The sequence below is a fragment of the Uranotaenia lowii genome, chromosome 3 (genome assembly GCF_029784155.1).
Source record: "Uranotaenia lowii strain MFRU-FL chromosome 3, ASM2978415v1, whole genome shotgun sequence".
NCBI classification, from domain to species: Eukaryota; Metazoa; Arthropoda; class Insecta; order Diptera; family Culicidae; genus Uranotaenia; species Uranotaenia lowii.
This window is the reverse complement of record NC_073693.1, coordinates 328,054,967-328,070,713: the sequence shown is the minus strand read 5'-3', so window position 1 is coordinate 328,070,713 and position 15,747 is coordinate 328,054,967.

The window sequence follows — 15,747 nt, the reverse complement described above, 5'->3', positions numbered from 1 at the left end:
TTTGAGCTTACCGTACTTTTGATACCCTTTTTTGAAGCTACAGCCAATAGTTGATGAAGATTCGAGAAACTGGTTTGTGTGGAAAAATTGATTAAAAATGACACGGTTTGAAAAATTCGGCTTTTTAATTCTAATCTAAGAAGTATTAGCCTAAATAAGAAATCCAGAAATCTTCAGAAGTTTGTAGAATATTTTAAAAATTTGTCTTATTTTTTTCTTAAGCTCTTCAGATTGCAGAAAAAACTCTTTTAATAAGTGTAGCAATTGAATAAAGAGTCCCTTAAACACAAAGTTTGCTTTCCATACAAAAAGTAAAGAGCTTGAAAAAATACGAATAAACGTTGAGTTGAACATTTCAATTTTTTATTCATTGACATATATTGAACTTTCAAAGGAAAAATTAACATGATTGTATAAGCCGATTTTTTCCGATTAATATTAATTTACATGTCTTTTACTATTTTTGATTTTTTTAGTTATGTTTACATATTTGTCATTCTATTTTTTCCCATATAGACATTTCTTTTTTGTTGCTAATGAAAGACCCATCTTATGAAAAATCAAGTCAAAGGTACCTTATAAATATTAAAATTTTAAACTTTTGGATTGGAGCGAGTTGTGAATCATTTAAGGTACATATATAAGACTATCTAAAAAATTTTCCATATTAAATCCCTAAAAGAAAAATCTCTCAAACTCGATTTTCGACCAACATTTTTTCGAAATAGCACTATATTTCGACGTTTTATGAATATTTAAGTACATCCAATATCACAATTCCCTTCTTTAGCACATTAAGGACCGCAAAGAAATCTAAGCCCGAAAACACCAAAATTTGGCATTCTCTCTAAGAAACTACTGGACCAAATTCTACAAATTTAGTGTCTTTAAGTTATCGAAAGTGTTGTTTACAATTTTGTATAAAGTTTGTATAAAAAAAATGTATAACATTGAAGTTATACTTCTCAGTAAAGCACACACGCGTCAAGCAAAAAAAAAGATATCTCGTAGTTGGTCCGCAATGTGTTAGAGTCAGGCATGTCAAACTGGGGGTTTGCGGGCCGCATGCGGCCCGCGGCCTTGGTCAATGCGGCCCGCGTAGCCCGTCTTAAATTTTCACAAAATTTCCTACTACACAGAAATACGCTGGTTTTCCTGCCACCAAATATTAAAAAGATTTTTTTTTGCTACGAGAGGAAATAATATTATTTTTGGAAATGAAAGGTGAACCTGTTGAACATTTTCAAGCAGACGAAGGGGTTCAGGATTTGGCATTTGACGTTGACCACTTGATTTGAATCTAAAGCTTCAAGGAAAAGAAAAAAATACCATAACTGCTTGTGATGATGTAAAATAGCTTTCAAGCGAAGTTACGGTTATGGATCAACCAAATTTCCAAAGAAAACCTTGTGTACTTGCACTTCTCTACGTGTCAAGAACTGAAAAGATCAAATGAGGCTGCATCATTTGGTAAATACGTACTTCACCTAGAATCGTTACTAGATGCATTCAAAACTCGTTTTCGTGACTTTGATTCATACCATCAAGAATTTTCGTTGTTTGTATCTTCATTTTCGTTTGCTCCTAAAAATGCTGCTGATAATTTGCAACAAGAGTTGATAAAGCTGCAGTGCGATTCTTTATGAAAAGTGAAATACATTGAAGAGGCTGTACCAAAATTTTACAGCTATTTGCCTGAACGCTACGTTGAGTTACGGAAATTTGTTGCCAGAATTCTTGCTATGTTTGCAAGTAGCTACAGTACCGTTCATAATTGTATAGAAATTGGAAGCTCGCGCTCTGTCATGTTGATTTGAACGTCCATAACTTTTTTTCTCTGATGATATTTTTTGATCAAATTTTCTGCAGAAGATAGATCTACTATCACACTATCATATCACGAAATTTGAGCTTTCTAAAGGTTGTGTGGTCAGAGATACAGTAGTTTTACGAAAATCAGACTTTTTGGACTTTCCCCATTCAAACTGCAATATCTCAGAAACTACGCAACGTTTTTTATTGAAATTTTGCAGAGAGATTGTTGACATATAAAGTTAACATGTCTGAAAGTTTTGAAAAGTTCTATCGATGGGATCAAAAGTTACGCGATGAACAATATTTCAAGTATGAACCTTAAAATGCGATTTCTATAGAATTTTGGACGAATGTTTCCAAAGGAAAATCATATTTTATGTTGAACAACCAGTAAATCTGTTTCAATCAAAAATCTTAAACAATTTTGTGAGATTCTGATTTCAAAACACAAATGGATCATTTTTCTTTTCTTCATTGCTTCTGTCAGACATTATTTGATTGATTTGTGGATGGAAAAGATATGGTTCTCATGAATCGTCCAAAATTATATAGAAATCGTATTTTTAGATTTATGCCTGAAATATTGTACATCGCGTAACTTTTGATCCCATCGATAGAACTTTTCAAAACTTTCAGACATGTTAACTTTATACTTCAACAATCTCTCTGCATAATTTCATTAAAAAAAGATATTGCAGTTTGTATGGTGAAAGTCCAAAAAGTCCGATTTCCGTAAAATTACTGTATCTCTGACCACACAATCTTTAGAAAGCTCAAATTTCGTGATATGGTAGTGTGATAGTAGATCTATCTTACGCAGAAAATTTGATCAAAAAATATCATCAGAGAAAAAAGTTATGGACGTTCAAAATCAACAATTATGAACGGTACTGTATCTATGTGAGCAGTTTTTTCCATAATGAAAGCCACAAAAACTCCTCATCGTTCGAGATTATCTGATAAAAATTTATTATCAATAATGAAAGTGTCAGTGACAAATAAACTTCAACCTGATATCAAAACAATAGATATAATGTATTATAATATAAGAATGTTAATCATTAAAAGCTTACATGAAAATTTATCGCAAAATTTCATTCCAAGTTTACTTATAACTAAGTTCCATTTTATTGTATCTAATCTCCGCGAAACTAGTACGTTATGTTTTCTAACTGATTTTGGCTGCGGCCCTCTACGTCATATAAAATTTTTAATGCGGCCCGCACACTTAAACGAGTTTGACATGCCTGTGTTAGAGTAATTTTAAATGTATATAATTGGACGGATTTTGAAATTCGATGGTGATTTTTTTCTAAACGGATGTCCAGCCTATTGTATATACATATTTTCTTCTTTTTCTTCTAACACTAATATGGAAAAAACTTACATGCATCATGGAAAATCAAAACTTGCGTTCATTTTTCTTTTCAACATAGTATCTGAAACATAGAACATGCATTGTAGATACTAATACAGCCAGGCCAACCATGTGATGAAACGAAAAAGATACAGGACCAAGGGATGGATGAAGCGTGGAGTTCCCTGAGAAACACTCCTTTTTTTAAATTGTAAAACATTCCTATGCATAAAAATACAAATATTAAAATTGCAGTCTGTTAGAGAAAGTTCACTGGTGATGGGAGAAAGTGGCAGAAATTTCGACATTTTGAAAATTTTACCATGCAAAAATGTTTTCAAAATCTTGGGGCGTTGTATTTTTTTACAACACTGTTTCTATTTCAGCCGTATGTGAAAGAAATATTGCTATTTTTGCATCACAGCATTCTAAAATACAACACGTGTTGTAAAAAAAACTGGAAGGCCACAGATCTTGAAAATGTTTTTGCATGGCAAAATTTTCAAAATGTGCCGTAAGTGTCAAAATTTCTACCACTTTTTCCCAACACCAGTGAACTTGCTCTTACGGTGGAAAAATAGTCGAGTATGGATCTCATTGATTAACAAAATTGATATTCAAAATAAAAAGGAAGTCAAACACTTTTAAAGAAAAATGTCAACTTAATTCTTGAATTAAAATTATCACTTTTAGAATATTTTGTAGTGATTGAACAAATAAATATTATGTTTAAAAATGGTTGGGTCTCACCAATAGCTGCCATAGTTTTTGTAATTCTTCTTCTTATTTCATTTGAGGCCTCTTGTAAGACGCTTGAATGTCCCAGTTGATTGAGATAAAACATTTTGAACAAATGATACAAATAGCTAAACCTGATAACTTGCTGAAAACTTTGCTGCTTTTAAAAAGTGTGCAAAAAAATCTCTGTTGGCGATGGGAAAAATACTTGATGGACGCTCAAGAAAATACATGATAATTTAAATTAAAAAAAAAAACAGCTACTGAATGATTTTGATGAAAGTTAAAGAAATTATGATATAATAATACTTAGCTTTTCACTTGGATGTATTTGTCTCTTGCAGATCCGTCCACAATTGTCAAACCCGAAAGGATCGAAATATCCATTCCTCAATATTCTTCAACAACGAATTCTCGAAAAATTTAAGAAGCTTGAAAATTGTGCGTCAGTTCTTGGCGATGATTACTTTGATCCCTCCTAGGTTATTGTACATACATTAGTAAGGCAGCCAAATTTTAATTTGGATGCCAAACGACTTAAATATGCATAAAACATCAAAATCTGGTGTTATCTTGAAGGAAAAAAATTGTCAAAAATCGTATTTAGTATTTAAAAAAAAAAACTGTTAGGGGAGGCCAAAGGAAATCCAAAAAATCGAAATTTTAATTTTGATGCCAAATAACTTAGAAATGCATAAAATGTCAATGTCGATTCCAAAAAAATTGGCCAAAAATCGACTTTCTTGGACACAGTTGGTTAAAAACGGCTGAGCCTCAGAAAGTCTATTTATGCATTTTTAAGTCTTCGGCATAAAAAATTAGTTATATACTCGAATGTACATTTTTCTATTTTATAAAAACCTTTAAATTGAGTTTTAGCTCGTTTATTCCAAACGGTTTGGCCTTCGATTGTTTCAGCTGCTATAGCACTTCCCAATTGCAGTACAGAAAAGTTTAAGAACAAATACAACTGTCGTTTGGTCGTGTGAAGGTCGTGGTTTCCTTCAAACCGGAGGAAAACCGATCATTTGTTTGTGCCAATAGGATTTGAACATTTCTTTTCTTAATCAATATTGAAGATTGTTAAACATGAAACATTGCCATGTTTCTTTTCAATTGGATATATTCAATAATTGGACATTAAACCATATAGGTATAGCTTTTAATTCGAACAACGCACACAAATTTCAACAAGGAAACCACGTGCTCACATGTCGATATGAACGGCTTCTTTTCTTCTGTCCTCGGGCAAACAAAACCAACCCATCACTAGAACTGAAATCCCTTAAATGGTTTACTAGAGCATAGCATAGCAACGGAAGGCACACAAGATCCAATGGCTGAGGAAACCCTCCAGTTCGGGTTCATTTCTGTGCATACATTCTTCATCTCCTGCAAAAGATGGTGGTATATATCATGCTTTGGATGTATGCTCGAAAGGATTCCCCCCCCCATAATGTTCGTTTCTGGTGCTAGTTTAATAACTCTTGCATATGCCAGATAAAAATGTCTGAAGTCGCTTATCATCGTTAACCAACTGATCAAATGGCGATAGGTCTGAGAGTCGGTTCAATCGCTGCAATTTAATCAACTAGCAAACTGAACTTAAATTCCAAGAAGAAAGAGAGTTTATCTCTTTCCGAAAGGAACAGACGTTCAGTAAGTTACAATCGAAGGACTTTCGTAGATCCAGACGACAAGTCTAGAATTATCTGTGTGCCCGCATTCGACTACCTTTTTTGTGATTCAGATTTAATCAGCAAATTATATTGTCCTAGATTTCAACACTTTTTTCATATCTATAGAATAAAAATACACCGAAGTATCCTTCAAAATTTTTTATCATTCTTCCATCTTCTTTCTATACGTAATTTCATTTCCCAATTCACCAACAATTAGAAACAAATCGAAACGAAAATTAATGTTCAGAGTTAAACAAATTGGTAATTTTGAATTCAGGATATATAAACACCAAGGTCAAAAATTGTATGAATAACTTACATAGAATTGGGATAGGAATCTTTTAGGATCAGGTTTCTTAAAATACAAATTGGATTAATGATCCGAATTGATGCTATTCCTAACGAATAACTATGATGAAATTTTCGGATCGGGAATTAAGAATGAATTTCGAATTCGTATAATAAACACTCTCAATCGAAATACCTACACAGCAATTTTTTTTTTTGCTGGAACCAGCAAAATTTTGCTGTTTTTTGTCCCACTGACTTTCCAGCCAAATTTCCAGCAATTTAAATTGCTGAAAAAAAAACAGCAGACGTTAATGCTGGTTTCCAGCAATTCAAATTGCTGGAAAATCAGCAATCCAGATTGCTGGAAACCAGCTATTTCTTTCAAAACAACCGGCTGTATTTAGTACCAAATTTATATTTCAACTCTAAATAGGCTGTGCATATAATGAACAATGAAAAAGAATTAATTTCATCCATTTTTAAATTATGTTTGTATTTATTTCCAAGAAATTTTGTTTTTAATTTTCCAACATCGGCTCTGGATTGGCAGCTTTGTGCCAAAGTGTTGATCATTCGCCACCTGAGAAAAGAGTTCTGATTAGTATCTTTTATGAAATCTGTCCAATAAAAAGTCACCCTTTACTCGTGTCTGGTTGCTACAAAATAAAAGAAAATAAAAATAATTATATTAATCTATAGGGTCTCACCTTGCTTCAGCGTACGAAAATAAACAGACTCCAATTTGACAACTCGATTGCTGCTTTTCCAGCAAACTAGTTCATTTGCTGGAAAGTCCACCAATTTGAAAACCGATTGCTGATTTTTCATAAAAAATGACAAGAACACAACCGATTGCTGAAAAATCCAGTAATTAGAAAACCGATTGCTGGTTTCCAGCAAAAAATTGGATTGCTGAACGTTTCCAGAATTTTTTTTGCTGGAAATCAAGGCAAAAATTTACTGTGTTCACAGCAAATTTTTGCCTCGATTTCCAGCAAAAAAAATGCTGGAAACGTCCGGCAATCCAAATTTTGCTGGAAACCAGTAAATATTCTCTGTCTTGCTGGTTTTTCCAGCACTTGATTTGCATTGCTGAAAAACCAGCAGTTGATCTGTCACAATTGAAACTTGTGTTATTTTTTAAGGTGAAATTGTTTTCGCCCAAAAGAATTTTTCGGTAAGTTCATTGTTTAAGTACTATCAAAATGAATTACAAAGCATAACTAAAAAAATTTCTTTTTTCTAGTTCTGTAAATTTTCCTGGAAAAGTCCTATACAATTTGCTCGAAAATCTTCCTAAAACGTGTAGAGGTAAGATACATTTTTTCAAGTATCCCCATTGAAGTAGTTTATTTATTAATCTTTATTTCCAGCTGGAGATCGACTTTAAACAGCAAATGGAGGGCCAAAACATAATTAGGGGCTGTTGTTTCTCACCGCGGATAGATTTAAGAAAAACATTCAAATTCTTCATATTACGTGTATTTTACATAAATGAAGTTGCAGATTGCATATTGAATGAATTTAAATTCCAATTTTGTTCCATTGCAAGATAAAATTTGGAACCCAAAATCTCCAGATATATATATTTTATAATAACTATACCGAGCAGATAGTTCAGTGGAACGCTTTTGTCTTGCATAACTACAGGCACTCGATCATATTCTTTTTTACCTTTATGGGATGAATAAACCCTGGAGGCTTAAAATCCCAAATAAAACAACAAAACAAACATTCTTTTTTACCGAACTGGTTCACGTAATCCGTATGTTGAAAGTTCGGTAAAAAACTTCTGTCACCCATCATAGATTTCGTTCAAAAGTCAAAATAATTAATTAAAGTAGACAAAGCAGAGGTCTTTTTTTTCGAATCGTTGATATTAAAAATCGCTAGAATTGTATTTCGTGAACCGAACTACATTTCGTTCCGTTATCCTTTCAAACTTCGGGATGGTCTGCTCCTGCATAAGATCAAATGGTTTACGCCCTCCAGTTCGGGCCAATCTGTGCTTGTTTTCGGCATCTTCTGCTCAAGATGTGTATGGGGTTGTTGAGAACCCCCTTCCCAGAAAACAAGCTTGAAGGAAAACCCAGTTCTCTATAATAACCCGTTATTACCGTGGGCAACTTTCATTGATTTCCGCGATAATATTTGGTTTGTGGACAGCCTATCAGAACTTTCAACTGATCAATGGGCTGTGTCGATCATCATCCCCACAAGGGGTAAGTGAAGCAGCAGCAGGTGTTCTCCAGGCAAATAGTCGTAAAATGTGTTGAGTTGAAATCTTTCTACCAGAGAAGGACAAAAGTTCAGCACATTTTAAATAACCGAGTTTCCAGTCATCATCTCGATGAAAAACGGGAAACGGAAGTGTTCAGAATCTTTGTGGGAATTTTCGACTATCCTTTTTGTCGTTAAAATCCTAGAAAAAAAGAATTATTTTATATTTTTTGTGCAGGGTGCGTTAAAATCATACACCGAATAATTCTTTGATGAACGGTGGTTACAACTGAATTTTGAATTCCAAACCTGAATTCTGAATTTGATAAAGCTAAATTTTGATTCTGAATTGAGGTTACTCTTTCTGCACCAATCAAAAAGGTAGTCGAGTAAAGTCCGTACAAATCGATACTTATATGAATTGCTTTTTTGTGTTTGTTCATTGCAATTCATTTCAACAAGCGTGTATTAACGCTATTTTGTGTTATTTTCACATTGAAGGCGGAAAAAGGCACAGCAGTTTCTGTGAAACAACAGCACCTCTTCCCTACCAATGAAAATAACTGTTGTTTGCTGTTGTTGTTTGTTATTGTTGTTGATTTGTTGCTGTTTTGGCGATGGTGATGATTCGGCAATGATTTTGCTTTCACAACACATACGATCTAGAAATGATATTGTTTTGTATCATACTAGTAGTGAAATTTAAAATTTTTAAACTGAGGAGATCATGGATGGCACCATAATAACCAAATCATTTTATTAATCCGATCTTGGTGGATTGCCCCATCATATCGTTGTTTGAACGTAGACTACCCGAAGATTAGAGCGTAAAAAATAAACATTAATGTTTTGTTCGCTGGATTGATTCTAGCGATGCATTAGAATCGAATTTCTTACTAGAGCCTTTCACCGAAGGTAGTTTTTTTTTTCGAATTTTGTTAATTAAATGCATTGTATTATGAAATAAATAAAAATGCATGGTAATATGTATGGTATTATGAAATAAATAAAAATGGTTTATTGCTCCATGCGCAAAGTTTGTCAATATAAATAAAGTTTTGGCTATTTTGACAAGCTCTTGTTAAGTTTACCATGAGAGTCGATTAATCATCTTATCATATTGCGGACCAAATACGAGATAATATCTTGTTTGAGTGATGAATGACTTCCAGATTTTAAATCCCTAAAGACCAAATAAATTTAAAAAAAAATTGTATTTTCGCTTGACGCGAAAGCGCTTTACAGAGAAGCATAACTCAATGTGATAAATTTAAATTTGTAGGATTTGATCCAGTCGTTTCTGAGATAGAGAATGCCAAATTTCGGTGTTTTCGGGCTTAGATTTCTTCGCGGTCCTTAACCCTAATCCGCTCTTGAGTGTCAATATTGAAAGTTTGGCGGCTTGTGACTTCATTCTAACAAAAACATCCGAAAAACATGCTTCGGAAAAAAGACAGTAGATTAGCTATAAAGCACTCAAAAATAATTTCACTATGCGGCCAAAAATGCTAAAGTTAGAAGCAATACGTTGCACATAAGGATATATTTTTTGAAATTTTTCAAGATCATGACCACAAAAAATGTTAAAAAAGTGGTTTAAAAACCGTCCTTTCCAATCAATGAATCGTGAAATTGTTTAAGTCTGGACTCTGGATTAAGATTAAGATTGGAAAGTTGACGTAATTTGGCACATTTTTGCATTTTCAGATTGTTAAAATGCGAAACACAAAACTATGAAATTTGTAAAAATCTGTTGAGAATCAAGGGAGATATATTGGTTATTAAGAGTGTCAAATTGACACTCCACGGACTGTAATGGGTAAAAATTTCAGACACGGATTCTCACGGAATGTGTTAAGCATAAATGGCATTTTCTTGCAACCCGATAAAAAGGTAAAAATATATTCTCGGTAAATAAGACGCATGATCTGGAAAACAAATTGAGTATTTTTTCAACGCACCTTCACCTTTTTTGCTGTCGCTTCAACATACAGTGACTATGGCACAAATAAAAATCTACCCAGGCATCGTTTTAATCTTAAAATGCCAATATTTGCTGTTTCTCAAAATGCAAAATACAATAACTTCGTTAAAGAACTGGTAATTTCATGATCATTTTTAAATTTAAAATTTTTTTCTCAACTCAGTCGCAATAAGTTCACTGAACTGCATACTTTACGGGTATGACAAAAAAAATCTCTTGTTTTATTTGATAAAAATAAAACAAACACAAAAAATGATACAAACCAAATAGATGACCTTTATTGGCCTTAATGATTCTCTGACCGGGGGTGGGGGGTCCCGAATATGATTAACAATAAATATGATGACGTTCAAAATAAACATAAGTTGATTCAACAATATCTTTAGTTGAACGGCTGAAATTTACTACTATATTTATTGTTAAATGCACAACATCAATCATACGATTATAGTAGAATCTTTTATATTTAAAGTTGAATGTGAAAAATCAATCATACAACTATAGTTGATTCTATTAAATGTATTGTTGAACGCAAAGTATCAATCAGATAATCTTAATAAACCGATTTTCTAAACTCAAATTTATTCTCGTTGATTTGATGAGCATTTTCATAGAACATACTTGATAGCTTTAAGATAGCTTAGTTCTTCAGTATATTGGAATGATGATTAAAAGACGCATTTCAATGATCATCTGCGCTTCGGGACTAACCCGAACACCTTTGGAATCTTAAGAACTTTTTTGAGTAAACCAACTAAAAATCAAAAAGGTAGTCGATAGATATTCTTACAAATCGATAATTAGAAATTGCATTGCTGTTTTGTTTTTGTTTGCAATTCTTATTTGTCAGCGTTTTAACGACGCTATTTTGTGTTATTTTCACATTGAAGGCAGGGAGGAAATGGCACAAGTTTCTATGAAACAGCACCTCATTCCCTACCAGAGAAAATAACTGTTGCTGCTGATGATGGTTCCTCTTGTTGCTGTTCTTCTTTCGGCGATGATGATTCTGTAATGAGATCATACGATCTAGAAATGATATTGGTTTGTATCATACTAGTATTAAAATTTGTTAGTTTTATTCTATGACTTAGTGATTATGGATGGCACCACAAAAACCAGTCGATTTTTTATCCGATCTTGGTGGATTGCCCCATCATATCGTTGTTAGAACGTAGACTACCCGATGATCACATTATAAAAATATAAACATAAATGTTTTGCTCGCTGTGTTGATTCTAGCGATGCATTAGAATTCAACTTTCTATAAGAATCTTTTATCATTGGTAGTTTTTTTCAAGATATGTTTATGCTACCCCAACTTCATATAGGAATCGATTTGCTTTTTGGTTCATAAGAAAGTTCTCTTGACGACTGGTAGGGCCGGGGAACTGAGATAAAGATAGAAGATACGTCAATGATCACACAGTTTGTGCAGCCAATGATGTGCCATGACAATTGTGATAAATTCTAGAGTTTGTTTTGATTAGGTCGTAAGAGCCACCTGACATGTTCCGAGAAAATCGCTGTTCAAGTTTTGTAACATATTTTCAATTCTAGAATTTAAAATCTCGCTCAGAATTGTCTGGAAATTTGATATGCTTTACAAAAATAGATGAGAAATATGCCGTTGTATGCGGTATTGCTATACATTCAGATCTTCGAGTGAACAAGCACTTGCGACCTTTTGCATTACTTGTTTGGTACAAACGTCGTTTTGCTTAATGACAAATTTTCTCTAAAAACTTGATATCTAGTGTTCTATACTTCTTTAATCCCTGCTCACTTGGTCAAAGTCCTAACATGTTGAGACTCTTCTAAAGAGTGGCGCTACTATTGGCATGTAATTTGAAGGACTTTTTCATGTTACAATTTGACGAACACCTTCAAAATCAGCACAAATAAAAGAGAACTTACGTGTTATTCTTCGAAACATTATCAGGACCTCCGCGGGTGATATGCGCTCTACAGAATCTTACGGCGATTGTGGAGTAGGCCCTGTCAAAGAGTCTACCTCCACTTCAGTGGAGTAAACTGCTATACCAGCCGGGAATCGGTGCTGCGAGAGGCTGTTCATCCTTTTTCTGATCGACTGGAAGTTGCTGGTTGCTATCTGTGACTCTGATAGCCTTTGGAGAGGTGCAGGAGTTTATCCAAACGTTTGGTTATGTATGTTGGGCTGCAACTGTGGGGAAAAGTATGAAACTCAAAATTTAAAAGCAAAATTAGCGCATATTGTACTTACCTGGCAACAAATTGCAGTTATTTATTCCAACGAAATAGCTAAAACTATTCTCACAAACGATTTAGTTTGAAATTAATAGCCATTTCATGCCTTAGCATCTCGTTTTATGCGAAAATGCAAAAGGTCATAAAAACCGAAAGACCAAAATGTTTTTTACGACTTTTGTTTTGCACGATAATCCAAAGCAGTGCAAAAAGTCGTTAAAACCAAAATGCACACGAAAATGAAAAAGTCATTATACGTCCTAAATTCAAATCATTGTGTAAAAGTTGTTTAATGATAAAATGAAACCAATTTTTTACCAAAGATAAAATGCATATTTATCAATCGTTTGCAGCAAATAACTCAATTTTGTTTATATTGGTTCATACGACCTAATCAAAACAAACTCTAGAATTGTAATCAATTATATGTCTGTTCAATCAACTCTAGTCGAAACGGGTCGAAACAAGTAGAAATGGATTGACAGTTGATCACCTGTCTCTTTCCAATTGACTTCGACCGATTTCTACCAAGTCGAAACTAATCCTGCTGCCGAGCTGGATTGGTTTCGACTAGTTTCAACTCGCTCCATTGAACAACGACCCGACTTGTTTCGACCAAAACATTGGCTCGTTGAACATCTATCAGTTGACAGAAACCAGTTGAAACCGATTTTTACTAGCGATTGAACGAAGCTTATGATAAATTGTGGCCAATTGTGTGGGAAAATGAGTCAATTCTAGTTAAAATGAGAGAAACCAGTCCAGTGCTCAGAGAGAGAGGAAGAGAAAATGTGCGAATTGTTGCAAATTGTGAAGCAGTTGTTGAACTTTGGTTACTACCATTCCAAATGCAAAAAATTCCCCGCTGCCAACACGAACGATAGGTTCGGTTGCTGGCTCCGCTCGATTGTCCCAAAGATAGCCAAGTTTTATAAACTCCTTAAAAACATAGTAAAAACGCTAATAAATGTTTAATGACTCCTCTCCAGGAGGTTTTTCGAAAACAAAATAAAAATAATTTATAAAACCTTCAACTTTTGAAAGGGTTTCGATTAGATTTAGTTATACCAGCAACACTTGTTAGTTTACGGCGTATCGGCCTTTCGTTCGAACGGAAACTTTCGAATTTGAAAACGGTATTCTCGTTTTCGTACGAGAATGACGAATGCGATACTTTCGATAGTGGTGTTACCAGATCAACTTCGAAATTTCAGAGCAGCAAGCTGCGTCTAAATGACATTTGTTGTTATACTTATTTCGAGTTTTCGGCCGTGAAAATTTATTCGTCGGTCAGCGGCGGAAAATATTTGAGAAAAAATGGTTGTAGGTCTTGTGCCGAGGGGCTGATTCCAGCAGCTGATGTGGACATTCGAATCTCCAGATGCAGTTCAACAACATCGAATCGGTTTAAGATGTTTCCTAGATGTTCCCAGATCTTAGGTCGTTTCCGGTCGGAAGAAGCTGTTCTGAATGCCAATCGGTGGTGGTGGTTAAAATGTTGCTGCTGCCGCAGCCGATGCTTAAATTCTAATTCGTCGTGAGGAAGCAGGAAGATTTGAAAGACAACCTGTTTTTTCGCTGAAAGGATAGTTTAAGGCTCGAAACGTTGGAAACGTTAGTCGGTTTTGCTAAAAACAAGACTGCAAGCCGAAAAAACTTCCCGAAAAAACATATTTCCAGTCGAATGAAAATTATGTCGAAATTGTCCTATTTCGCTTCTCGGCCTAAAGGCTAAGATCAAAGTGTTGTCGTATTTCGTCAACCCAAATCAAGCAGCTTCTGTCAACAAAGATTCCGGAAACTGTATGATTCAATATTTTGCAAAAGTTCTGGGTGTATTATCATGGACGATGAAACGTATGTGAAATTTGGCTATATTGTAGCCCAGTCACAATACTTCACTGTACGCAAGGACAAGGATATCCCCGAAATAGAGAAGGCCTTTTTCACTGAAAAATTACGCCAAAGACACACTACGGTGCCAAAACATGAATCCGCCAAATTGCCCCGAGGCGCGGCCAATCGAAACTCTTTGGGCTTTGACCAAAGCAAAGCTACGAAAATACATAAAACCAGCGATGACATCGGAAAATTTAAAAAGGATTGGTCAAACGTGGTGAAAATGGTGGGTAATGCAACTGTTCAGATGCTTATGAGTCATGTTCGATGAAAAATGCGAAGTCTGGCTTATGATTAAAGAAAAAGGTCGAAGAAAAAAAATAATTTATAAAACCTTCAACTTTTGCAATCGAAAGATTCCCTTTAATTCAACCACGATTGCTTTGATTCAAAAGAATTATTCAATCAAGGGCCCACAACACATATTAAACTGGAATGGATTGCTAGCAGTACAGCCTATTCGTCAGCAAAAAAGGTAGTCGAGGTTTTTCCTGATACAAAGTGCTTGTTAAATGTGTCGTTTTTCATACATTTTGTACCTTATCGAATCAAATACACAGTATCAATTACACACACGTGAAAGTTTATTTTTCGATTGGAAAGCTTCTGTTTCCCCCGGTGGGAAAAACTGCTTAAATCCAAATCTTGTGGCTTCTTCTTCTTGTTTTGTCTTCTTCTTCATCATAAATCTGAATCTGATTCATGGCTGGGATCCTGTCCTGATCGAGAGAGGACCATGCACACGGGACCCAGAGTGCATTGAGATCGAGCAGAATCTCAACATCTCCGATGTCCCCTGGCTTAATTAATTGAAATGGGACTATGGGTCAAAACCGTGTCGTGGAGGTTAAAAACCAGTTGACTTTGTAAGGAAACAGACTACCCAGAATATTCCTAGTAACAGTGCATTAGTTATTTCCAATTAATTTCAACTAAGGTTTAGCGATTGTTATGTAGGAAAATAAGAAGAAAAATCTCGGATATTTGGATTTATAATCACACTAAAATCCCTTCCATAATCTGTGGTGTCATCCACGATGATATTGATCAACCAGTAGCACTATCATCTGCCGAGGTTTGACTTTTTTAGATTTGTTTCTTTCAAACTGTTATGTCGCACAAATTACTTAACGCATTTCGGTTAAACTGCACTGAGAGATTCTTAAAATAAAATGAAAGAGAATTTGTAATAATTTGAAAAAAAACAGAGGAATTAAAGGTTATGTGAGTTATTAGCCTTCAGTCGAAAACTTCAATTTCTCGAAAATCAGACTTGAAATATACTTTGAAAGTATTTAAAAAAAAAGATTGATCTTCGTCTATAATTCTTTTCTTTTTCATATTTCCCTATTTCCTGTGCTCTTCAAAAAGTGATAAAGTTTTGTAGATCTAAGCAAACAATTGTACACATACAAAACGAGTTTGGCTTCTTAAAGCCTCAAGGTATGAGCCGTTTCAAATAAAGAAATTACAAAAAAAAAGTATATAAAAACGACAAGAAAAATGTGGTCCTACCTAAGTTTTGGTGGTTT